Consider the following 27,175-nt stretch of genomic DNA (forward strand, 5'->3'; position numbering starts at 1 on the left):
TAGCTAGCATCCTTCTGGAGGACTCGTGATTATTGTCTGCCCATTCACGAAGCATATTGGGGTTCAGTTCCTCATAACTAGGTGCCACCATAATTCTCAAACCCCTTGGTATCCTTTTCAATTCCAGATATCTCTGAAGGGATTTCTATTCCCACCATTTCGATAGCTCTGAACATTTGAGTTTCTCTAATCTTTTTAACGTGTTGCAACGTCAGATGTCTTGGCGATGCTTGATGCTGGGATAACTGCTCTCGTACTCATAATGCAGTCATCAAAAATAGATGGTCTGCTTCTCTCGTTCCCTCACTTCTGAAACCGACATTGCTAGAGTTTAAGCACACAGTTTTCCTGTAGATAAAATCTACTGCACTGCAACCGCCAGTGTCCTCACCCGTAGCTGGGTCACGGATTATCAAGATTTCTCACTGACTTTCTCTCTTCCCCCACATGCTGCACACCACAGGCTTACCTGACTGCAATGGCGCACTCCGCGGGTCCTCCAACTCATCGGGCTGTGCCTCGCAAATCAGTGCTGCTGCTTCTTTTCTTCCAGACGCGTGGCCGCCTTCTCGATCAAGTGGATGGAGGGGGCGGCGGTCAAACAAATCCATGTGAAAATGCCTGAGTTTTACCGTCGCTGCTCCTAATCAAAGAGCGCATCGTCGTAATGGACCACCCAAGCAAGGTCCACAAAATTGTTCATTAGCCTCGCAGCAGCAAGGATGACGACACCGTGTGCAGTTGCAAAAAATTGTTTATTCACCGGCTCCTAATGGACGCATTTCGCCTGTCCTGCAGGCTTGCTCACCAATACTGGAGTAAAGTTTTGCAATCGTTTATACACAATTTTTTTGTTGTGAGTCACGTGAGAACTACTGTGCAATTAAAACTGTAGACAGACTCATCGTTTTTCAAATCACAATTCGAATTCATTGGCAAGTCGTAATAATTAAATCTATTTAACCTGCATAGTAATGAAACAAGGCGCACTATTATCCCCCACACAATTTCATACCATCATGAGTATACAATTACTGCATTTCAGCAATCTTCATGGATAAAACTCAATCTCCATGAATACCTTTACAGGCAGGGCTGCAGTATTCCAAATTAAAATGCACCCCACTATGTAGTTCTGGCACATATTTTCCAGTTTTATGATTGAACTCCAGCCCATGTGGGCATATCTTGCATTCTCCTCATAATCCTGTATAATGTTATATGATATATGATATATATACCGTCCATGTATTTATGTAACTTTATATTTATTACTTTACTTCGATTTCAGCATCTCCGATGCACTATCCTATATCTCACCCAATAGCGCTCTAAATATATCCTCTACCTCCACTCTCTGACTCATCCCAAACCCAAAATAACCATCTCTAGACTCTTCTACCTCTACCCCTCCTTGCATTATCTCAAGCCTCCTCCTACTGCTTTGATCTCTAAAAATGCACTTTCTAAACCCTTCCCTCTTCTATCCCTCCCCTATCCTTTTCAATCCTACTAACAGGCTTGCATGTCCACCACTCAATTTCATTTCATATTTACCTATACTAATTCCCCTCTAATCCTGTTTGGGTTCCAGAGTAGCGTGCTACCACCCTGAAAAGCGCTTTGACACCTCATCAGGAGTAGCAAGCACTTTATAAATGCAAACACTTCCTTCGTCTATCCATCCACTATCCTTTATCAATCCACATAACAAGCTCATTTATCTACAGATCAAATTAATTTCATATCTCTCCATACTAATTCATAACTAATCTTCTTTGGGTTCCAGAGTAGGGAGTTATTTTCCGAAAAGTCCTACAACGCCTGACCAGGGATAGTAAGCACCATTTAAATGCAATTACATTACAACAGGTGAAGAAAGAGAAGTATTCAGGGCAAGAGGTGCAATAGGGAAGGCAATATTAGAGCACAAATGATGCAGGAGAAGAAAGAAAAATAAATGTTTACAAAGATTAGAGGTGAATCTCAAAGAGGGGGGTCCATAGACGGTATCAGAGGAAAGAGGGGTATCAGTAGAGAGGGGTCAGCAGATAAGAGAGAGGGTATCTGTGGAGAAGGAGGGCAGAGAAGAGAGAGGGCATAAGAGGAGAGGTAAGGCAGACAAGAGAAAGGGTATTTGTGGAGAGGGATATCAGAGAAGAGAGAGAGCATTGGTGGAGAGGTAAGGTAGATAAAAGAGAGAGTATCTGTGGAGTGGAGGCAGAAGATCAAAGAGATGGTATCTGTGGAGTGGGGGCAACAGATCAGAGGGAGGGCATCAGTGGAGAGGTAGTGCAAATAAAAGAGAGGTTATCTGTATAGAGGGACTTCAGAGAAGAGAGAGGATACCTGTGGAGAGGTAGGACAGAGGAGACAGATGTTATCTGTAGAGAAGGATATCAGAGAAGAGCGGGGATACCTGTGGAGAGGTAGGGCAGAGAAGAGAGAGGCTATCTGTAGAGAGACCGCGTTGTAATTCCACATACCATGGAGATTTCAAACACACCTGACAGAGACTGTAATAATGTGGTTTACCCTGGACATCTCCTGTATGTGTGCTGGTGAAGCTTGACTGCATTTCAAGGATAGTAAAGTGACTTTTCTTGTATTATATTGTAATGAAACAAGTGAGCATCTGAGTAGATGGGTGCAAAAGATGTTTGAGAAAGATTTGGACTGGGCTGAGGAGAGAGTGTCTGTGGAGGGAAATGGTGTAGAGAAGCTGAGAGACTATCTAAAGGACTAGACTGAGTAGAGAGGACATCCGTGGAGAGTGATGGTGCAGCAGATATGAGAGAGCCTCTCTGTAGAAGGACTGGGATCAGGAGAGAAGGCATCCTAGCAGAGAAAGATGGTGTAGAAGAGATGAAAGAGGATTGGGCAGAGGAGAGGAGATGGTGTCTATGGAGAGAGATGGTGCAGCGGGGATGAGAGAGGACAGCTGTAGAGGGAATGGGATGAGGAGATAGGGCATCTGTGGAGAGAGATGGTGCAGCGGAGATGAGAGAGGTCATCTGTACATGGACTGGGCTGAGGCAATAAGGCATCCGCCAAAAAAGATGGTGTAGAAGACAAGATAGAGAAATTGGTTGAGGAGAGAGAGAGGCTGTAGAGAAAGATTTTGCGGCATGGATGGGAGGACATTTGTAGGGGGAATGGGCTGAGGAGAGAGGACGCCTGTGGAGAGAGATGGAGCAATGGGATGAGAAAGGACATCTGTAGAGGGAAAAGCCTGAGAAGAGAGAGATTCTGTCAAGAGTGATGGTGAAGCAGTTATGATAGAGGCTGTATCTAAGGGATACTGGGCTGAGGAGAGGGGCCACCTGTGGAGAGAGGTGGTATAAAAGAAGTAAGAGATGCTATCTCTAAGGGGAACTGGGCTGAGGAGAGGGCGACTGGAGAGAGATGGTACAGAAGAGGTGGAAGACGCTCTCACTAAGAGGAACTGGGCTGAGGAGAGGGCATCTGTGGCAAGAGATGGTATAGAACAGGTGAGAGACGCTCTCTATAAGAGGAACTGGGCTGAGGAGAGGGCATCTGTGGAGAGAGATGGTACAGAAGAGGTGAGAGACGCTATCTTAAGGGGGACTATGCTGAGGAGAGGGAGTCTGTGGAGAGAGATGGTACAGAAGAGCTGAGAGACGCTCTCTCTAAGAGGAACTGGGCTGAGGAGAGGGCATTTGTGGAGAGAGATGGTACAGAAGAGGTGAGAGATGCTATCTATAAGAGAAACCGGGCTGAGGAGAGGGCATCTGTGGAGAGAGATGGTACAGAAGAGCTGAGAGAGCTCTCTCTAAGAGGAACTGGGCTGAGGAGAGGGTGTCTGTGGAGGGAGATAGTACAGAAGAGGTGAGAGACGCTCTCTGAACTGGGCTGAGGAGAGGGCGTTTGTAGATGGAGATAGTACAGAAGAGGCGAGAGACACTATCCCCAAGAGGAACTGGGCTGAGGAGAGGGCGTCTGTGGAGAGAGATGGTATAGAAGAGGTGAGAGACTCTCTCTCTTAGAGGAACTGGGCTGAGGAGAGGGTGTCTGTGGATAGAGATGTACAGAAGAGGTGAGAGACGCTATATCTAAGAGGAACTGGGCTGAGGAGAGGGTGTCTGTGGATAGAGATGGTATAGAAGAGATGGGAGACACTCTCTCTAAGGGGAACTGGACTGAGGAGAGGGCATCTGTGGAGAGAGATGGTACAGAAGAGGTGAGAGACACTATCTATAAGAGGAACTGGGCTGAGGAGAGGGCATTTGTGGAGAGAGATGTACAGAAGAGGAGAGAAACGCTCTCTCTAAGAGGAACTGGGCTGAGGAGAGGGTGTCTGTGGAGAGAGATGGTATAGAAGAGGTGAGAGACGCTCTCTCTAAGAGGAACTGGGCTGAGAAGAGGGTGTCTGTGGAGAGAGATGGTACAGAAGAGGTGAGAGACGCTCTCTCTAAGAGGAACTGGGCTGAGAAGAGGGTGTCTGTGGAGAGAGATGGTACAGAAGAGATGAGAGACGCTCTCTCTAAGAGGAACTGGGCTGAGGAGAGGGTGTCTGTGGAGAGAGATGGGAGGAACTGGGCTGAGAAGAGGGTGTCTGTGGAGAGAGATGGTACAGAAGAGGTGAGAGACGCTCTCTCTAAGAGGAACTGGGCTGAGAAGAGGGTGTCTGTGGAGAGAGATGGTACAGAAGAGGTGAGAGATGCTATCTATAAGAGAAACCGGGCTGAGGAGAGGGCATCTGTGGAGAGAGATGGTACAGAAGAGCTGAGTGACGCTCTCTCTAAGAGGAACTGGGCTGAGGAGAGGGTGTCTGTGGAGGGAGATAGTACAGAAGAGGTGAGAGACGCTCTCTCTAAGAGGAACTGGGCTGAGGAGAGGGCGTCTGTAGATGGAGATAGTACAGAAGAGGCGAGAGACACTATCCCCAAGAGGAACTGGGCTGAGGAGAGGGCGTCTGTGGAGAGAGATGGTATAGAAGAGGTGAGAGACTCTCTCTCTAAGAGGAACTGGGCTGAGGAGAGGGTGTCTGTGGATAGAGATGTACAGAAGAGGTGAGAGACGCTATATCTAAGAGGAACTGGGCTGAGGAGAGGGTGTCTGTGGATAGAGATGGTATAGAAGAGATGGGAGACACTCTCTCTAAGAGGAACTGGGCTGAGGAGAGGGTGTCTGTGGTGAGAGATGGTACAGAAGAGGTGGAAGACGCTCTCACTAAGAGGAACTGAGCTGAGGAGAGGGCATCTGTGGAGAGAGATGGTTTAGAAGAGATGAGACGCTCTCTGTATGAGGGACTGGGATGAGGAGAAGGCATCTCTGGAGAGAGATGGTATAGATGAGATGAGAGACATTCTCTCTAAGAGGAACTGGGCTGAGGAGAGGGTGTCTGTGGAGAGAGATAATACAGAAGAGGTGGAAGACGCTCTCACTAAGAGGAACTGGGCTGAGAAGAGGGCATCTGTGGAGAGAGATGGTACAGAAGAGGTGAGAGACACTATCTATAAGAGGAACTGGGCTGAGGAGAGGGCATTTATGGAGAGAGATGGTACAGAAGAGGTGAGAGACGCTATCTTAAGGGGAACTGGGCTGAGGAGAGGGCGTCTGTGGAGAGAGATGGTATAGAAGAGGTGAGAGACGCTCTCTCTAAGAGGAACTGAGCTGAGGAGGGGGCGTCTGTGGATGGGGATAGTACAGAAGAGGAGAGAAACGCTCTCTCTAAGAGGAACTGGACTGAGGAGAGGGCGTCTGTGGAGAGAAATGGTATAGAAGAGGTGAGAGACGCTCTCTCTAAGAGGAACTGAGCTGAGGAGAGGGCAAGTGTGGAGAGAGATGGTACAGAAGAGATGAGAGACGCGCTCGCTAAGAGGAACTGGGCTGAGAAGGGGGTGTCTGTGGATGGAGATAGTACAGAAGAGGTGAGAGACACTATCCCTAAGAGGAACTGGGCTGAGGAGAGGGCGTCTGTGGAGAGAGATGGTATAGAAGAGGTGACAGACACTATCTCTAAGAGGAACTGGGCTGAGGAGAGGGCGTCTGTGGAGAGAGCTGTACAGAAGAGGAGAGAAACGCACTCTCTAAGAGGAACTGGGCTGAGGAGAGGGCGTCTGTGGAGAGAGATGGTATAGAAAAGGTGAGAGACTCTCTCTTAGAGGAACTGGGCTGAGGAGAGGGTGTCTGTGGATAGAGATGTACAGAAGAGGTGAGAGACGCTATCTTAAGGGGGACTATGCTGAGGAGAGGGCATCTGTGGAGAGAGATGGTATAGAAGAGGTGAGAGACGCTCTCTCTAAGAGGTCTCTCTAAGAGGAACTGGGCTGAGGAGAGGGCGTCTGTGGATGGAGATGGCATAGAAGAGGTGAGAGACGCTATATCTAAGAGGAACTGGGCTGAGGAGAGGGCATCAGTGGAAAAAGATGCCATAGAAGAAGTGAGAGAGGCTCTCACTAAGAGGAACTGGGCTGAGGAGAGGACGTCTGTGGAGAGAGATGTACAGAAGAGGAGAGAAACACTCTCTCTAAGAGGAACTGGGCTGAGGAGAGGGTGTCTGTGGAGAGAGATGGTATAGAAGAGGTGAGAGACGCTCTCTCTAAGAGGAACTGGGCTGAGAAGAGGGTGTCTGTGGAGAGAGATGGTACAGAAGAGGTGAGAGACGCTCTCTCTAAGAGGAACTGGGCTGAGAAGAGGGTGTCTGTGGAGAGAGATGGTACAGAAGAGATGAGAGACGCTCTCTCTAAGAGGAACTGGGCTGACGAGAGGGTGTCTGTGGAGAGAGATGGGAGGAACTGGGCTGAGAAGAGGGTGTCTGTGGAGAGAGATGGTACAGAAGAGGTGAGAGACGCTCTCTCTAAGAGGAACTGGGCTGAGAAGAGGGTATCTGTGGAGAGAGATGGTACAGAAGAGGTGAGAGACGCTCTCTCTAAGAGGAACTGGGCTGAGAAGAGGGTGTCTGTGGAGAGAGATGGTACAGAAGAGGTGAGAGACGCTCTCTATAAGAGAAACTGGGCTGAGGAGAGGGCAAGTGTGGAGAGAGATGGTATAGAAGAGATGAGAGACGCGCTCGCTAAGAGGAACTGGGCTGAGGAGAGGGCGTCTGTGGAGAGAGATAGTACAGAAGAGGTGAGAGACGCTCTCTCTAAGAGGAACTGGGCTGAGGAGAGGGCGTCTGTGGAGAGAGATGGTACAGAAGAGGTGAGAGACGCTCTCTCTAAGAGGAACTGGACTGAAAAGAGGGTGTCTGTGGAGAGAGATGGTACAGAAGAGGTGAGAGACGCTCTCTCTAAGAGGAACTGGGCTGAGGAGAGGGTGTCTGTGGAGAGAGATGGTACAGAAGAGGTGAGAGACGCTCTCTCTAAGAGAAACTGAGCTGAGGAGAGGGCATCTGTGGAGAGAGATGGTACAGAAGAGATGAGAGACGCTCTCTCTAAGAGGAACTGGGCTGAAGAGAGAGCATCTGTGGAGAGAGATGGTATAGAAGAGATGAGAGACGCTCTCTGTAGGAGGGACTGGGCTGAGGAGAGGGCGTCTGTGGAGAGATGGTACAGAAGAGGTGAGAGACGCTATCTTAAGGGGGACTATGCTGAGGAGACGGCGTCTGTGGAGACAGATGGCACAGAAGAGATGAGAGACATTCTCTCCAAGAGGAACTGGGCTGAGGAGAGGGTGTCTGTGGAGAGAGATGGTACAGAAGAGGTGAGAGACGCTCTCTCTAAGAGGAACTGGGCTGAGAAGGAGAGAGATGGTACAGAAGAGATGAGAGACGCTCTCTCTAAGAGGAACTGGGCTGAAGAGAGAGCATCTGTGGAGAGAGATGTATAGAAGAGATGAGAGACGCTCTATGTATGAGGGACTGGGCTGAGGAGAGGGTGTCTGTGGAGAGAATGGTATAGAAGAGGTGAGAGACGCTCTCTGTATGAGGGACTGGGCTGAGGAGAGGGCGTCTGTGGAGAGAGATGGTACAGAAGAGGTGAGAGACGCTATCTTAAGGAGGACTATGCTGAGGAGAGGGCGTCTGTGGAGAGAGATGGCACAGAAGAGATGAGAGACATTCTCTCAAAGAGGAACTGGGCTGAGGAGAGGGTGTCTGTGGATAGGGATGTACAGAAGAGGTGAGAGACGCTCTCTCTAAGAGGAGCTGGGCTGAAGAGAGAGCATCTGTGGAGAGAGATGTATAGAAGAGATGAGAGACGCTCTATGTATGAGGGACTGGGCTGAGGAGAGGGTGTCTGTGGAGAGAATGGTATAGAAGAGGTGAGAGACGCTCTCTGTATGAGGGACTGGGCTGAGGAGAGGGCGTCTGTGGAGAGAGATGGTACAGAAGAGGTGAGAGACGCTCTCTCTAAGAGGAACTGAGCTGAGGAGAGGGCATCTGTGGAGAGAGATGGTACAGAAGAGGTGAGAGACGCTATACATAAGAGGAACTGGGCTGAGGAGAGGGTGTCTGTGGAGAGAGATGGTACAGAAGAGGTGAGAGATACTATCTATAAGGGGAACTGGGCTGAGGAGAGGGCATCAGTGGATAGAGATGTACAGAAGAGGTGAGAGATGCTATACATAAGAGGAACTGGGCTGAGGAGAGGGCATCTGTGGAGATGGGTGTTATAGCAAAGATGTGCTAAGGTGGGTGAAGAGAAAGCAGGACTGGAAGGGTGACAGCAGTGAGAGAGGAGGGTGAACAGAACATCAAAGGAGAGACCGTGTAGCGGAGGGGAGGGGAGTTATCTCAGGAGAGGTGGTTATAGGGTAATCAGGGCAGCAGAGAGAAGAAAGAGGGCAAAGATGAGAGAGGGGATCTGAGAAGGGTAACACCACAGAAGAGAGAAGCGAGTGCATCTGAGAGGGGGGAAAGGAGCAGCAAAGAGAGAGACGGCATCTGAGGAGAGAAAGAGTGTCGTGGAGAAGAGAAAGGGGCCACAGTGAGAAGACATGGGGTCTGAGGGGAGACAGAGTGATCCAGCATGGGAAGAGAGGGTGTATGGGGACAGAGAGAGCGGAGGGAGCAGAGAGAAGCCGGGCAGACGGGTGCGTGACAGTGCAGCAAAGGCAAGGGAGGGTGGCCGGGGAAGAGGGAGCAGCGCAGAACCACAGCGCAAAGGGGAGAGAGGGGTCTCGAGAGAAACAGGCAATAATGAGGGAATTGAGGACCGCGGGCAGTTTGAGGCGAAAGGGGCAACAGGGTGTAGCCGCGAAAGAGGGGTTTCTAGGGAGGGAAAGAGAGGTAAAAGGGGGGGGGGGGGTTAGGGGCCACAGAGAAGGAGATTACATGTGAGGTGACGGGGTGCAGTCCCACTCTAGAGGGAGAAAGGGGTGTGAAGTGAATGAGCTTGATAGAAGAGGAGAAGGGGGCAGAAGAGAGGCAGTATTGGGAGAACCAGCCAAAAAAAAAAAGTTATAAAGTGGTATGGAAGCTGGGAGGAGGGGGAGGCACAGAACAATGGGGCAAACAGGAGGGTGATCTGAGGAGTAGGGGTGAAAAAAAGAAGGGGAACCATGGACATAGAAAGGGTAGTAACAGCTGGGTAATAGAGGGCGATGTAATAGAATAGTGAGGATCAGATGAGAATTAAAGGTATAGTGACAGCTTTTGGGAAGAGCGTAGAAGCGGCGGAAGAATGTATTGAAGAAGGTTTGAAAAAAAACAGCGAGTGAGAATATAAAAGAGCTGCGCTTCCAGGGCTGGAGGGGGAAGGGTGACTTCCTGCTATTCACACAGTGCATGTTGTCTAATGACATTTACAACACACTGCAGGGAAAAGCATAATAAAAAAATAAAAAAAAAAACCTGAAAGAGGTCCGATTGAGAAAAGTCCTACCCCTTACCAACAGCTCCCTCAGCACTTCCAGGAATAACCAGCAGTAGAGGGGCGGGGAAGGGGGGCGGAATGCAGGCAGCACCCAGCCTCTCCCAGCAGCCAATCCGGGGCCGTCGGCCCAGCGGGGACTTCCGCCACGGGCCAATCCTATGGCTGGGAAGGAAAAGAAATAAATACACACGTTACCCTCCCCCGCTATCGTACAACTGACTCCCCCCTCCTCCCTACACTACTGGGAGGGGGAAAAAAGAAGTACAGCTCCGCATGTGAATGGTGCTGCTCCGGCAGGACAGTGAGTGGAGCTGTCCCGGGATGAGGTGAGGCTGTCCGGACAGTGCTACTGCCACAGCGAGGCCAGGCAGGCGCGCGGTGCCACGGTTTCCCGCCAGGGCAGGTACTTTTGCCAACCTGTCTAGTTTGGTCCATTGCTGCCCACAGTCCTCGGGAGGAGAGACGCTTTGCAAGTCTGTTCATTCAGCCATTCCTCCTTTCGCTGGTCTGGACGTCTGCTAGCACCTGTTCCAAAGAGCAGCTGGCCAGCATGACCCCCGGTGCAGGGTGCACCTCTCTGGACCGAGGACCGCAGGGATCGGACAAGACCCACCGCAGGAAGGTGAGTTCCGCTCCTGGGGGTCAAAGCTGTGCCTCGATGCACCCATCTATACAAGACTACTTGGGACCCCCTCGTGGTCTAAATGGATCAGGAGCGTATTTGGTTGAGGCACTGACTGTGACAGTGGAACATCTATCCAAAATGAAGCTGGCGGAGGGGTGGATTCTGTAGGACAAATAACTTAATACTACTGCTCATGAAAAAGTAAATCAACATTAAATACCAGGGTTATTTAGCCGGTATCTAAACACTGTGTATGTAGACAAGGGAACTTGGAAATTGTGTTTTTAAACAAGATCACACGTGTGTGTGATTTAGCAAGCACATTATCCAGAAATAGTACTCAAGCGCGAGGGACATCATACAGCATATAGAAACTAAGAATGGTCATCACACTGTAGGGTGAGTAACAAGGCATTGTCAAAATGCCTTCAAAAACAAATACACCAAACACAGCTGCCGTTCATGCATAGCATCCCCTGCCTTGCAATGCATGCTGCTTCTTCCACAGTCTGCATTTACTGTAAGAACCAGTGTCCACGTTTGTTGGGCGGTTCTTTCAAGATAACTCCCCTCCCCCCTCCTCCCCCCGTCTCACTTGAAGTGCTTCTCTCTGCCCGAGTTTTCCACAGCACATATTTGTTTTAATTAATTGAAAAACACTACTGTAGGTCTTTGTTTACATGTTTCTCCGGTAATGCCCTCACACGCCTCTGCAATGTTTTGCCTGTAAATTTCACATAATACTTGTGATAAAATATCCGGTGTGCGGGGGGTGAGTAAATACTCTTTGGCATGGGAGGCTTGCTATAATCCAGTTTGAAGACCTGTGAGCTCGGTGGCGGAGATGGATGAGAGGAGTTTGTTGATGTCCCATCGTGAGGGAGCCCGGTCTAGAACCTGGCGCGCCAGACGCTACTTCTGCGGCTGAAGCCGCATGGACTACATACACGACGCTCGTCTCATTCACACAGAAACCGTTACGGATGTAGCATCCGCCTGACTTGTGCGCCGGGTCCCTGCAAGAACCGTGGGGTGCCTGGCAGGCGTATGAGAAGCAGCCTTCCTGCTGTGCCCTGTAACATGTAAGATTTTAGATGGTAACATTGAATAACGGGGATGTGTTTCACCGAGGGGTTCTGAGTGACATCAAATAGACCAGAACAAAGCGCGCGTTGTCTATGATGTCACTCGGAACCCTGAGGGGAAAAACACCCCTTATTCTCGTTTTACCTACCTGTAATTTTATGTTATGTATGCCCCCCAAAATCACCTGCCCCTGCTTTCAATTGCTACCCAAGAGTAGAGAAGGGAAAGCCATACACAACATGGCCTCTCCTCCCTGTTCTATGTGTAAAAAAAAAAAATACCTGTCCAGGAAGGTAGACAACTTCATCATGTTAATGAGGTAACTTTATATTCTAGGGAGTCTTACTGATTGAATTAAGTGGCTATCCCATGCAATAAATGTTGGTGCAAATTGTTTGAAATGTTGCAAGTTAAAGTCAGGTTTTAAGTAAACACAGTTGCTGCTAAAACGCAGTAAAATGACGTCAAATCCTGGTATAGTATAAAAAGTCACTGTAAACTTGGGGCCACGGAGGGTGGTGCGGTGATTCAATTGTAATGGCTCCCCAGAGCTATCGATGTTCGCCAGTGGTATACCTCACACTACCCTCCGGCGCGTTAGCAGTGCGGGACTTCCAGTCCAGGTACTCCAGGTCATGAGGCGGACAGTGAGTGTAGGCTGGTACGGGAGGTACTGGCCCAGATTCCCGCTTGGAGACTCCACTAATAAACGCGGATTCACCAGGAAAGTGGAGTGGAGCCACACATCCGACATCCTTATGGTTCTGTACTCGCCACAATTGGTCCTGGACTCGCTGTTCTGTTTCTTTATTGCCATGTTCCACTTTTGCATTTCCGCTTATGTATTAACTATGTGGTTCTGTTCCTACCGTGTTTTAGTTTTGCACTTTCTGTGTTTTGGTTTTGTACTTTCTGTGTTTTGGTTTTGTACTTTCTGTGTGCTCGTTCTATACTGGTGGAGTTTTGGTCTTTTCTGTGTTCAGGCTCTTCACCCACCATGTATGACTTCTTGTGAGTTCTGTTCTTTTTCTGGACCCTGTTCGTCCTTACTTGCTGTAATATGGTTTGTACACCCTATATTTTATTTCTTTACTAGCTGTGTTTTGGTTCTTTACTGTTGTGTTCTGTTCCTTATTACATTTGTTGCTGCTTTGCTATGTTACGGTTTGTACTTGCTATGTTTTATTTCTGCCCTCACTGTATTTTGGTAATGTATTTTCAGTTTTCCTCGTTTTACACTAATCGAGCTTCTGCTCTGTACTCTCTGTGCTCTCGTTTTATACTAACCATGTTTTACTTAGCTCTTTTGTTCTGTTGCTCATTCTTATATTTTTGTTCTCAGTATTTTGATTTCGTGCTCGGTGTGTTTTCTTTCTGTCCTCAGTGTGTTTTCTTTCTTTGCTCACTGTATTTAGCTTCTTGGAACGTAGACACAGTCACCTCTACATTTCAATGTGGTGTGTGTGATGTGATACCCCCACAGGGGAAATTGTCACTGCACAGAAAAGTGGCAATTTATAAATTGTGAATTACACTTGTACACTGACCATAAAAGGGCGGGTTTTGTCCTAAAATGTAAAATTTGGCATAGGATTAAGGGCTCCTGTCATACTCCTGGCCCTCTATGACTGCCGCCGATTTGAAGAACTTACACATGGAAAGAAAAGGTTTGTGAATACCAGCAGTTGTTAATCTAAGACAGAAGGTATACATTGCTGATTTAGGCATAAGTTATTAAGAGTCACCACACCATCACTAAACTTAATACAATATTTTATTTATAGTGAAGAGGGCTACACCTAAAATATGTCACATTCAGTTTACCCAAAATGTTCTAGAATTGGATTTAGAATATGAATGTATATAATCTTGGAACCGTGTTGGATGCAAACGAGCTATATAGTGCACCAAATGGTTTCAAAATAATAATTCAACAAAACTTTCTTTGTAGTGTAAACAGAAAATTTTCATTCAGTACCTTCTATCGTAACACATTTTGACGTTTATCTTTCTCTAGACCACATAGATCTGCGCAATTATAATCAAACTTCTTCCAGTGTTACCTCAGTTGTCTAACATTCTTGGCAAAAGAAGGTTTATTGAGGGAAAGTGTACGGGTGCTGAACACCGCTGTTGGGAAGGATTTTCCCCTGCATGGCTATGGAGAGTGTGGTTCCCTGTCCTGTGCCTCTATAACTATCTTTGTTTTTTGCCAAAATAAGTGCCTACCTAAATAATGGACTGCGATTCTAGAACAGTGCCCAGTGTTCGAGTGGATCCTCAAAGAGCGGCTTCTGTTATCTCTAACTGGGCTTTTGGCGATTGCGGGCGAGGCAGCATGATTATTGGGAAAGGTTTAGGCCTTTTCACCTGACTCCCATCAGTCTGCCTAAGCCAGGTCTTTCAGTTGCATATAATTTGGACGTGTGTGGAAAGGTGTGTACTGTACAATTTGTAGTCATGTGTTGAGTATGTAGATTGGAGGCGTGTGTGCATGGTGCAGTGCATTTAGTTTTCTTTGATTCCATATGTGTGAAGCAACTGAAATGATGGAGGGGGGGGGGCTTTGTGCTAGGCTAGCAAGGTCACCGGTGATCTTGGGCATCTCATTTAGTGCATCTTTCATCCACCCCTTGATAGATGAATACTGTGTCCTGTGGATGGGGCTATCTGGACCTCTTCCTATTGAAGCTTGTCACCATCTGCAAGAAACGTGGTCTACTCTTTGTGCTTAATACACATCTGTACCGTGGCTGGTTAGAGCCAGTTGAGGAGGAGCTCCTATTGTCCATGGTCATGCAACGACCATGCACTGCTTGATCGGAGGTGTCTTCCAGGATTTGAACTAGGCCAGAGCTGTTATAGGTCAGCTTTGAAGATGAATACTGGCCAGCTTAACGAGAACCTAATGCTAGCACACAACCTGGACAGCCTACCCGAAAGTTCATAAACCTTTTCTAAGGACCTGGACTATCATGAAGTCTCGCTCCAGTACACTAATTCACCCAGACACTGGGCAGGAAGAAAAGCTGACACAATCTGTGCATTGCCACTACTCCAGGAGAAGAGTTGGTGTCCACATTGTTGCTGGGCCTTTGACACTGAATCCGCTTGCACTGCAGGGTAGCCAGTGCTAGCCCCTAATCCCTTCCAAGAACCTCAGGACCACCTTGTTTCCATCCTTTGACTGGAGGAAGTTGGAGAGGTAAATATGTGAGGCTGCGCTGATTCAGGAACAGTTGAATGTGGGGAAATCTGTCAGGGGATTTTCAAGATTTCATCCCTTGAACCTCAAGTCTCGTGTCATCAGTTTTGCTTTGGCTGTTAGTCATGTGGGCACGCCTGGTGTTGCAATAATCAGACCATGACCAGCAGTTTGAAAGTTAAAGGGCCTATTAAATACCTTGTGAACTTCAAGGGAATTCTAGCAAATGGGCACCAGAACCTTTTGTCCACTAACTGTAGCCTTATGTGCTAGTAGACTCCTGTGGCCTGTGCCCGATCATCAGACATGGGGTGCATCTCCTACATCCTCTTTGAATAACCCTTTGCCTGCCAGACTTTGGGTGGGTACTCTTTCACAAGTTTAGGAGGTGGAAAGTACTTCAGAAACTACTAATATCTTACAAACTCTGAATAGTAGCACAGACCTCTCTCACTACTACCAGACACCAAGCGCTGTTGAAGTGCAATTGGGAATGGTGGCTGCCGAGCAATATCAAGAGAAAGGCTGGGACCACCTGTGTGCCTTTGATAATTGAGACCATGGACTGAGTCCCTAGACTGTAGACGCATGTATCACAGCCCCCCATCCATTAAAGAACAGAGTTCAAGGGCTCCAGCCCTGAGGGAACTATAGCGCTTAGCACCTGTGCGCTATAATAACATTTGGTGTTGGATCTCTGGTGAGGAAGCAGCTAGAGACTTCTGATTTTCTTTATATGTCTGTATTTTATACGCAGTGACCGAAGAGATAGACTTATTCAGTAATATTATTGTGTCTTGTTGTGTTCTTATCACCCCACCTCCTTGAGTGTGCCTAGGCTTGCTCTACTACACTTCCATCGAGAGTCAAGGGAAATACTTAGGTTCAGTAGTACGGCAGGCAGGCAGGGTACCAGTGGAAAACAGATCCACTTGACACAACCGCTGATCAGCTTGAGGCCACGCAAAATCAGAGCTTGCAGGCACTTTAAGAATAATCCTGTCTTTGGCGCAAACAGGTGTTTGCACCTGAATTAGGATTTAACATTTGTTGGGAAAGTGGACACAGTCCTGCCAATTTTTTGCCCGTCGTATCTTTTGGCAGGTAAAAATTCATTTTTTTGTTGCAGGAAAACGCACTGCAATATGTGAGTTTTGCAGATCCAAACCGGATACAGGCAGTATTACCATGTTCGCCCCATGACGACCTGCAAGACATGAATGTTGGAGCTAGTATTGAAGGAAGAAACCCTAAACCTGCAGTACTATTTGTTTCCTTTTGGCTTCCTATAGCTTTTTAATCGCTTAAAACCATCCACCTTGCTACAGATTGCATACACCCTTCCAAACCAACAACTCTAAGTCTATTTCATCCTGGAGACCACTAAAAACACACATTTATTGTTTAGGAATAGAACTGAGAAGAAAGAATTGCAGCTATTTTACTGTTGCGTCAGACACTCGGCAGCAGAAGTAAGAAACTCCAACATGAGTACGTGACCCACTCTTTGAGTATGGGGAGCCGCCGGGGAAACTCTGATTAGGGTCATTGGTAACATGGCCAACTCACTCCATGTCATATCAGACACTGTTTACAGTTGTGTGTGTGGACCTCTTATTGCTATGAGGTGTGTTAGTCTAATTAGTTGAATGAGAGCAAACAAACATAACTTCATTCACAAGGTATAATGTTGACACATTAAAGCATAGGATTGGGAACACTGTCCATGGTGACCTAGAGTAAAGTGGCCAGGCCTTTCTTCAACAAATTACCACAACTGATCTATTGCCCCCTTTTGCCAAGTATGTTGGGTGCATGGAACGGGATGTTGTTCTAAATAGTCTGAATTCATGCTCCACTCGTGATCAAGAACAGGATTCCTAGTTTGGTAATAACCAGAACTACTGGTGCTTTATGGCTGTCTTCTAGTTCTGTACTTACTGTTTTCTGCTTCTTTACTAGCTGTGTTCTGGATCATAGCAACCGGCTAGTTTATTGGTTCTATACAAGCAGGGTTTAGTTTCTGGCTTTGCCGTCAATTAAATTCTTGTTCCATTTCTGCATCAGGTGTATACTGTTTTTTCACCAACTGTACTTTGTCTTTGTACCAGCCATAGTCTCAGTCTGTACTATTATGTTCCTGTTCTCTTCTAGCTGTGTTCTTGCCCTGTAAATTGATCTGGCTGTGTGTAAGCATGTGCCGCAAAAGGGGAAAAAAGAATAGATGCTGCCATCTAAATTTGTCTGCGATATGTTTGTAACAACATTTTTAAATACAAAAAAATCACTTGTGGCTGTTTTATTAGTGGTGTTTTTTAAATAAAAAGGTTTTTAGTAACACTCTTATTATTTTTGAAGGAGACAAGAATAAATTGCCACCAGCGCTTAATTTATCAAAGAATGAGTGCTGGTGCCCAAAGCTCTGGTCACAAGCCCACGGACGGTGTGATTAAATATCGCACTGAAGGCTGCATAGTCTTGATTCCACCTCATGCCTCTTTAAAACACTACCAGTCACTCCCTGCCCCTTTATCTCACTCTTGCAAGATCCTGCTTTCTCCCTTTTTGATGGTTTTGATGTCTATCTCTATGTCCGTGTTTTCAATTTGTTTGTTTTTCTCTCTCTTCCTTTTGGTAAATGCCTTATGCAGAAAAATAAGTGCCGAACCCCACAAATGTTGCCGGTGCCCCCACCGGCAACCACCGGCTCAAATTAAGAACTGATTGCCGCCTAATCAAATACTCAAATTACACCCAGCTACTATACTGAAATGCCACTTAAACACTTTGCAACAGCATCTATAAAATGGAGGAAGAAAGAAAATCTGCGAAGATAAAGGAACTATTTTTAGGTGGATGTTTAAAACGTGCAAATGTTTTGTGCAGTCGCTCTAAGTGAAGGGACTAATGGCAAAAGTGGGCTGCCCCACAGCCTGTGCTGGGTGCTGTGGTGGGTAGAAGCTAAATTATAGTTCAACAGGCCAATGGATGCAGCTCTCTGACCAGAAGACCCTCCAGGTGTGTATATTATGTATGGATTTGTTCGACAAACAATAGTCTGAAGACACAGCTAAATCTGTCTTGAAGGCCAGACCTAAAAAACTCTTTAAAGTGAGATACTCTATCTGACAGCTTCATCAGAATGTCTGAACACTGTACATACAGCCCCACATAAAGGACTGGAGAACCAAACGCTCCCAAATTTAGCCAGCTGTATAAACCAGTAAAATAATACCGGCCATAGGGTCCCATGTTATTTTTATAATAGCACCTTATTGCTTAAGTGATTGAATTACCCTTGATGTTACATATCATCCCCAAACGGTGCTGGGGCATTCCAGTGTTCTCTCCGCTTAGTGACTCTGCCCTGCCTTACTGCATGTAAATGGAGGAAACATTCTTTTCCATAGGCATATCTGTGAGTAGACATGGAGTATATTTACTTGTTTCATACATTGTTTATTTTGCTTTTTATTTTATCGTTTTTTAGAGCGCGTGATTGCCTTAAGGCTCCCTGCCGCTGAAATAGGCAACAAACTACCCGCAGCTACTGATAGGAAAGATACAAAATCATGTTGCTTTACTACCGAATGAGCCAAGTCTTCAGCTCTTTCTTAAGATTTTGTGAATTGGCCTTAGAGGGAAGAGCGAGGGGGCTCTTGTGCCCAGCCTTGTTTATCAAGTAGAAGAAAGTACAACCTCCTCGCCATAGAGATAGGCTGGAGAGGAGAGCTGCAGCTTAAGCGGACAATAATGATGGAAAGGCTGATAGATGAAGGAGGGACCTCGAGATCCTCAGAACCGATGCATGATCTTAAACGGATGTGGGTCTCCATTGGTCGCCAGAGCATCCTGTGTAATTGATGAGCAATAGATGCAGGTTGGGGCAGCTTCAAAAGCAAGAGGGCTTATCAATTCAGAATTACTTGAAGGCACTGAACAAAATAGGGGGGAAATCCCAGATACAATGCCTTGCTATAGTTCAACAAGCCCCTATTATTAAGCGAATAATAGGAAAATGAGAAGGGAGAGGAAGAAAGTTGAGAATTGTTCTCAGAAGCTTCAGTTGTACAAAGCAAGAAAAGTGAGTTTATTAATCTCATTTTGAAAACAAAGTGTGGCATAAAACACAACCCCAATTATTTTTCTCTGTCTTAACTGGTACAGGAAACATGGGCAAAAAGTGTGGCCACTATTTAAATGGCCAGAGAGAACAAGAACTTTCCAAAATCAATACCTCAATTTTATTGAGATTCAATCTCCAACAAATTGCAGGACATCAAGCCTGCCTCTGCATTTTAGCTCCTAACTTTAGAGGCAGTCAGAGATCTGGTGCCATCCAATTAGATGATGGTTTGTGTATCATTTACATAGCACATACATTAACGTTTGGAGCTCTTCATGCTGCAGATGACACAACATATAGAGTAAATTGGGTAGGGCTTAAGGGGGATCCTAGTGGGACTCTTCTTTGGAGATGAGGAGCAGAAGAAAGGCCTGGAAACAGATTGGCTGCTCTCTGTTAAGACGGATTGAAGCCAGTTCAATGCTTTATCTTCCAATCCTGCAGGCCTGACTAGGAAAATATCATGAAGCCCCGATTCAACGGCGACAGAGACCCAATAGGATCAAAGCAGCGGTGCCATCATGGTCCAGGATAATACAAAGTTTAGTTGTACTGCAGCAGTTCTGCTATGTCTGTGCAGTGGTAGGAATGAACGCCGCCTAAACAGGATCCAATAATGAGTTGAATGCAATGTATACAGTTCCCTAAGTATTGACATTTCTGTCCTCCATCTTTGCACAGAACGACAACATTGAGATGCTGCTCTGGACACAGGGAACTTAAATCTAACTCCTCTGCTACCACTTAAAGACAACATGGACCTTGTGGCAGTAGTAAACGGCATTGTCCATCACATGTATTGTGCAATAACAACTGACCGTCCCATGATCTAGAGAAAAGCCCTTCGGCGCGCTAGCTGTGATGCACTCGCTCTATTCTGCATTGACCCACAGGTGAGAGGATCTGCTGCAGGAGACGCAACCACCATGCCATGCGATACTTTCCTCCTTTAGAGGCCGATGATTCTTCTCTTCACCCGATCTGTGTATGATGAGATCACCACGAGGATGTACCACTCTTTTTGGGAATGGTGTTGTGTGTCACTGGTCATTAAGTTGGACTGCTCTCTGTTTTTTTATGTAGCACAAAACATCTGCGTGGTCAGTCTCACCTGGTCAGTAAGGAGCACCACTCCAGTTTACCATGTCAGCATCTCTCCTCGGTAAGGGGTGTTGTGCTCATTGTTAGTCCAGAGTACCAGCACCTTGTACTGTAAAGTTATTCTTGGCACAAAGTAGCCCAGCGCTCTCTTAGTGCACACATTACAAGTAAAGTGAAACATCATGTGTGTAGTAAGGAGGCATTGCTCTTACTGTAAATGGTGTTTGTGTTTCTCATAAAGTAAGGTTCGCTGCTCTTTGGTCTTGTATAGAGTTCAAATAACCTATAAATAATTAACCAGGTCCCTGCTGCTGTATATGGGTGTGTGTCGAGTCTTTACTAGACACCGTCGTTGCTGTGAGTAGCATAGTAGCATATGCATTGGTGCATAGAAAGAGGCACGGTTATCGGTACTCGTTTATGTAGTACGAATCCCTTCTAGCTATATCGCAGCTGGGTTTTGGGTGAAGACAGGAAAGCGGTTGGTTAAGAACAGCTCATATTGGTAATGACTGGCCGAGAGGGGTAAAGGTGACCTGAGAGAACTGAAAGAACTAGGGATGACCATAAACAGCCCCCGAAGAGCTTGTGCCGGGATCACCAACCTGCTGAGGTTCCGTGGCCCTGGCATGGCTCTTGAAACGGGGTGCTGGAAGCAATACTGGGAATTCACTGTACCATAAACAATATATTTTCTATAAACTATACAAAGTACATAGTAAGAAACACTCTTATTGCTAGTTTTCTTAGAGGAGGAGCTCCAGGTAGTGCCTACTGATAGTCATCTACTATGTGTAGGGTCACTCTGAGACTCCGTTTGCTCAGTCCTACTGCGGAATGCATTCCCTCTGATCTGGATGCGGTGCAGGCTGGGAGATGGGGCAGCAGGACAGCAGCACATTGCGGATGGCAGTCTCTGGAGGGCTGCAGGTCTCTCGGGTGAAGCGGGCGCAGTGGCAGTCATCTCACTTTAATCCATGTGGATCCACGGTCCTCTTAAAGAACCAGGATGCATATCCGTGCTGTGTTCAGATGAACTCTACGAAGGCAACCTTCGGTTCCTCCTACAGGGGAGCCTGTGCTGCTCGAAGGGGGGGTGCTGGACCCCAGTTATTCTTTATTATTTGCCCAACTGGTTTGTAATTTGAGCACCTTAGCGTGTCTCTCTTGCTTGCCCCTCCTCCGGCCATGCCCCTGTCCACTGCCCTCTTAAGGGACCAGGAAGCGCGTCTGCGCTGAAGGCTAGCCCGCCTGAGCCTTCAGCGCGGCCGTACAGCGCCAAGTGCCAGGACCCCATGTCCTTTCACACCCCAATGCTACTCTAGAGCTGAACTCTTGGAGATTGGTATCAACGGTAAGTCCCCCGAATGTTCTCTGTATTATTTTAATGCATTGACCACCAAGTAACTTTGCAAAAATTGTAGTTTTACCTTTCACCCCGCCTCCCTGCCACAGCATGGCAAGAATGCCAATCAAATTTTGTCAGGACCCCAAAATGAAACCCAGGAACTCAGATTACAAGTTCTCACGTTTGCTTCTTAACTCTATATCACTGATCTGAATTCATCAATCTCGTGGAGTCTGAAAGTCCAGGTGTTTCTTTTTTAACCCGGGCAGCCGCTGTATCTGACCCAGATTTTAAAACCGATATTCCTTCACAAGTGAGGAGGAGGGATCATTTATCATAGTCATTCCAAAGCCACCTTTAACTCCCTCTCGCACCTTAATTGTGAAGCCCTCCCATTTAACTTAAAAATACGAAATACTTATCCATTAACAGCTTCTGATTTACCAACCCCATACGCGACGGAGAATTTTATCTATTCACTACTAGGTTTTATGGAATCCTGTGTAGATTACCCCAATTTAACATTTTTAGGGGATTTTAATTTTTACCTTGAACGCATGGAGGACAAGGATACAGAGCAATTAGTGAAACTTCCCACTCACGGAGTGAATCACACACTGGATGGGATTTTCACAAACCGTCCTGACTTAGTGAACAAAAAAGTCATGCCTAGGGCTGTTATGTTCAAACTTACTATCATCACACAAAAAATCCATTGACTTCCAATGTGCTGGCAGAGATAAAAATACAGCCCTTGGGAAAAAAAACGGATAGTTTGAATTTAAACAATTTGTTGTGTGAGTCCCAGCCCACAATTACTGGTGATATTGAGCAAGCATCGGCCACCTGTGCCGCTTGGATCGCTGCACCAGTTTCCCAATTAGCGCCCCCAAAGAAATTAGGCCTAACTATAGGTCCACGCCCTCTGCACCTTGGTATTCCCAGGAGCTCAAAGAGCTAAAAAAGAAATGTAGGTGCCAAGAGCAGCTCTGGAGGCTGAACTACTATAGCTCAGAGGAAAAAACTACATATAAAATCCTGATAACATTATTCAAATCACTAATTGGTGCAACCAAAACTTAATTTTGTTCAGAATAAATTAAAGGAGCCAATAATTCCACCAAAGAGCTTTTAGCTCAGTGAAGTCCCTATTCAATTTTTGTAACAAAAGTATGGTTACCCCGGATCAACAACTATGTGACAAAATAGCTGACTTTTTCTGTTTTAAAGTAAACAATATATTTTCTGAATTCACTGCTATAGCAGAGAGCACTGAACTGTCCTGAATGGCAGAGCTATTTGGAGAAATCATCTATGCTAAATCAAACCAGTGCCCCCCTACACTAACCTCCTTCACCCCATTGACTGAAAAGGGGGTAGCAATCCTTATTGAAACCTCTCAATTAGGTGCCCCCTCGGATCCCTGCCCTCCTCAGGTTCTTTACCCTGTGTCAGAGACCGTTTCAGCTCACCGTAGTCGGCTTTTAAACAGGATTTTGTCCTCTGGCTGCTTTCTAGCCATGTGGAAAAAAGGCGTCCATTTTGCCTCTTCTCAAGAAACACTTGTTGGATCCCCTTGAGGTGAAGAACTATAGGCCTATTTTGCGCCTGCCTTTACCAGCCAAGTTGCTGGAAAAGGCCATGAACCGAGAAATTATGACCTTTCTGGTTCCAGCACAACATGGGTTCAGACCCAAACATTGTAGAGTACGCCTTAGTGGCAGCCACCTAAAAAAATTAGAGCCATTGTAGATAGATGAGGTAAGGCGGCCTTGATCCGACTTGATCTCTCGGGCGCATTGGACACACTCTTCTGGTCACCCGTCTCAAATGCATTGGCATTAAGTGTATGGCTTTAAAATCGATTAAGTTCTTTCTAGCCAACAGAAAGCAAGTGGTTGCTCTGGAGGACTTCATCTCTGAGCCTTTCACTCTTCCCTGCAGGGTCCCTCAGGGGTCCTCGTTGAGTTCTACCATTTTTAATGTATATATCACCCCTCTGAACCAACTTATTTAGTCATGCAGCTTCTCAGTATTCTCTTATGCTTCTGACACCCAAATTGTGGTGTCTGTCTCTTGTGATCCAGAAAAAGTGGCCATACAATTCAATATCTGTATGGGCAGAATCGATAACTGGATACAGAAAAATTGTTTAAAATTAAACTCTTTGGCAGAGACACCTACTTTTGGAACACCACTTGGTGGCCCCCTAACCTTGGTGCCTCCCATTGCCAGTTCAAAAAGCAAGAAACTTGGGAGTCATTTTTGACGTCAAGTTATCCGAACCGGGTAAAAATAGGTAACATCTTCCTGTTTTCTCACACTGAGAATATTTAAATAATTCTTTCCTTCCTTCAAGTTGAGTTAAGTGAAACAGTAATTATATCTCTAGTTTTCTCTAAATTAGACTATTGTAATACATTATAAGTAGGCCTCCAAATCCACATACAAAATAGATTGCAGACCCTTCAAAATGTGGCAGCTAAAGTGCTGATGAACCTCCCAAAATTCTGTTCAGTTTCCCAAACTATCGAAGAACTACACTGGTAAGCAATCGGGGCACAAATGAAGTTCAAATCCTTGTGCTGGGCTTATGAAGCCTTGCACCAGGCTGGTCTGCTCTTTATTCAAGAAATGGTATTCATATTCACCCACACGCACTTTGCAGTCTAGTACAATGAGATCGGTACTCATTCCAAGAATTAAAACAACACGTTGGGGAGGAAGACGTTTCTCCTACGCTACAATGGTGGAATTCAGTGCCTGGCCACCTTAGAGCTCAACCAAATCACCTAAAATGTATGAAACAACTAAAAACCTGTCTCTTATGCCTACATTTCTTCTCTGCTTTCATCCCGAGACATCATTCTGACACTAGCGCCAAGACACCTATTGGCATTCATGTGCTCTACTAAATTGCTAACATTAACATCCAGTGCACTCGAGGCAACCCACCATGCTTGTTGACTTGCCTCGTGAGGTAGGTTTCCAGGGCGTTCTGGGGAGCAGCTTAGTCTGTTGCTGTCTATCTTAGGGATAAACTTAAATGGTATCAGCCCTTAAGACAGCTTAGATCCTGCAACCGCAAAACCATGTGCGAATATAAAATCAGGAAGGCATGGTCAGGGGGTCGTGCTTTTTCCTACTTAGCACCTAAGCTATGGAATAGCCTCCCTGAATCTATTCGCCAATATTCAAATTTGGCACTATTTAAAAAGATGCTGAAAACGTGGCTCTTCTAACTGTTCTTTCCTTTCTCTGATCGCTGATCTTGTTTGCTAGCGCCGAGAGATCCCCATGGGGATGATTCGTGCGCGATATAAGTGATCTAAATAAATAAATAAAATATGTAAGCAAAAGGCCCCCCTCTTAATATCGACGTCTCTAATTATAGATGGTCCACCCTCTCTATTAGTGTGTATACATCTCTAGCCACTATGGGACACCAGTTTATCTCCGCTCAGTAAACGCCACAGCTCTCAGTGGTATCTGCATGTGTCTCTCTGATTCTTGGCATACTTGTCTCTTTTGACAGGGGGGGCGGGGGGAAGGGGGTCTTCTCTCCATTTTAGAGATTGTGATGAGTGCAGCCTTTCTCAGTTCAGGAATCTGGCCTCACTTAACTCCAGTGACTACTACAGACATCTCAGTGTCAATGTAGCTAATAGTTTGTAACATTGTAATGGGGGCCCTTGTAAGATTGTATCAGTGGCACAATGAACTCCTCGGTCCTTTTTCTGAGTTTCTGTTGCCGCTTGAGGTTCAAGCCGGATACTTTAGCCACTGCTTCACAATCTTACCAATAACACAATGCCTTCCCACTCAGACGTGAACCCAGACCACAAATATGCCTGCTGCTGGTTCCTAAAATGGACAGCACCTCTTGATCTTGGGTGTCTGGTGCACCGTGGCGGTGAGCGCCAGAGCTGCCGATGATCGGATCACTGGGCGCACTTCAAGCGTCCAGCAGAGTGACATATTGGTCCCGGTCAAGAAACAGGGTGCCGAATGGTAATTAAGAACTCGCATCTCTTAAGAGCTGCTTTCTCAGAAATAGTCACGCACTGCAAAGTTTTTAAGTGGCTGTGCACAGGTCTGTGGGTGTGCACTGAACTCGGAGACCCTTCTTTGGGCTTCACACTACCACACCTTCATTAGAAGATAACCTCTTTACTATTGACGGTAATTCTAGCAGTTCTAGAGAGTTGATTGATTCAGATCAACCAACTCTCAAAGGGGTCATACCATACCACATCCCATTGGGGTAGGCATATCGAGGGGTAGTACTGGCTCACTAACAATATTGGTTCATTCACGACCTGGGCAGCGCATCAACCCACCTGAGACACAGATGGTGACACTCTTTATTGATGTGAACCTCGCCAACAAGACTGTGTAGCGCAGTGTCTACTGGGCAGGCTGTCTTCCAGAGACATACTCCACACAGTTATCAGTCATTTCTTTCCCTCCAGGGCAGCTCCTCTCCTGAAACATTGGTCCAGCAACTCACCTTACACCCAGAGTATAGTGACAGTGCCTCTGTAGTATCTTAAGATGTGTGCTGGCTTTGATGAAGTGTCCTGCTCAGAAGGCTCCTCTCCACTGACACTGAAGATCTACTTCATATGGGAAGGTGAGTACACCCTAGTGGTTCCAGAGAACTAGTATATATCAAAGGCTGGGGGCACTGTCAGGAGTTGAGGCCAATCAACTGCAATATCGAAGTAAATAATCTTACCTTCAGAGCAGAGTCCCCTTTGCTATGATATTCCTGGGCTTGCTACGCTAGAAGGAAGGTCAACGGTCAATAGGGTGTGCATCGGGGAGACATTGGCTCGACATTCTGAGCAAGGTCTGTCCATTGCTGGCCACACCTGTGGACAGGGCTATCAACACAGGCGAGTGGTTAGTTAATTGTTTGTTCCAGGCAATGCTCCAGGATGCTGTTGTGGCTTCCCACAATACTGCCAGATGGACTACAGTTTCCCCAGAAACTGCATGATGTATATTTTATGTTCATCAGGATAAATATAACCTGAACTGCATAATCCAACTTGCACTGCAGTCACTAAATCCTCACTGACAACCTAATCCCTTCACTTGAACTAAAAAATAAATAAACACACTAACAACCACATCACACAAACTTACTAAGATGGGAAGAAACCAAGTTACAGGTTACTGAACATATTTTCAATAAGATGGCTGGCAGACCCTAGCTCGTGGCCCAGAAAAGACTCCCTGTGCTACTGCACCTGTGAATTACCCACCACCAGTAGTTAATCTCTAAATAGCCTAGTGAGGGCTCACCAGTTAACTGAGTACCTTGTGTGGGATTACACTTTGGGTGTAACACTTGACCATTAGAGCTTTGGTGGAAAAGCAATACACAACCTATAACAATCTCCAGGGGTAGAGTTCACGGGGGCCAGTGCTTAATTTGAGCCAGTGATCTCATTTTTGGAGACCAACCCTTATTTTTCCTCGTCAAGCTTTGACCCAGAACAAGAGAAAGAAAAATACACTATGATGAAACAAGGAGGAAGAGAAAGACAGAAGCATTGTGACAAAAGGTAAAATCAAGGATGAAATAGAACCTGCAAGAGTGAGATGGATGGGCAGGGGGTGTCTGGTGGTGGATGAAACAGGCATGAGGTGGAATCAAGGCTATGCAGTCTTGGTATTCTGCACTACATTCACTAGCGGCAGATAAGGATATCTGAGCAAAACATTTGTCCCCGGGACCTACTCCTTTACAAATGATGCAGTAACGGGGGCAAGACCAGATTAGAAGTGCTTTATAGTTTCTTCCCTACAGCCCCTGATCAGTAAGAATCAGCAATGTTATTGTTTGTATATATTTTTCTCTACCAGTTGGGAGATGACTATCATTAAAAGGAGGAAC

At 46.3% G+C, this 27,175-nt stretch overlaps 1 protein-coding gene across 1 annotated transcript in view; it reads left to right on the forward strand.

Annotated features, from left to right (window-relative positions):
- The first annotated feature begins 10,261 nt into the window (after nt 1-10,261).
- LOC146809529 (suppressor of cytokine signaling 3-like) overlaps nt 10,262-27,175 on the forward strand; it is a 106,620-nt gene continuing 89,706 nt past the window's right edge. Inside the window, exon 1 of the mRNA XM_085616358.1 lies at nt 10,262-10,401. The gene's annotated coding sequence lies outside the window, so the exon portion shown is untranslated. The remainder of the gene's footprint in view (nt 10,402-27,175) is intronic.

Source organism: Triturus cristatus, chromosome 7 (assembly GCF_964204655.1).
Source record: "Triturus cristatus chromosome 7, aTriCri1.1, whole genome shotgun sequence".
NCBI lineage: Eukaryota > Metazoa > Chordata > Amphibia > Caudata > Salamandridae > Triturus > Triturus cristatus.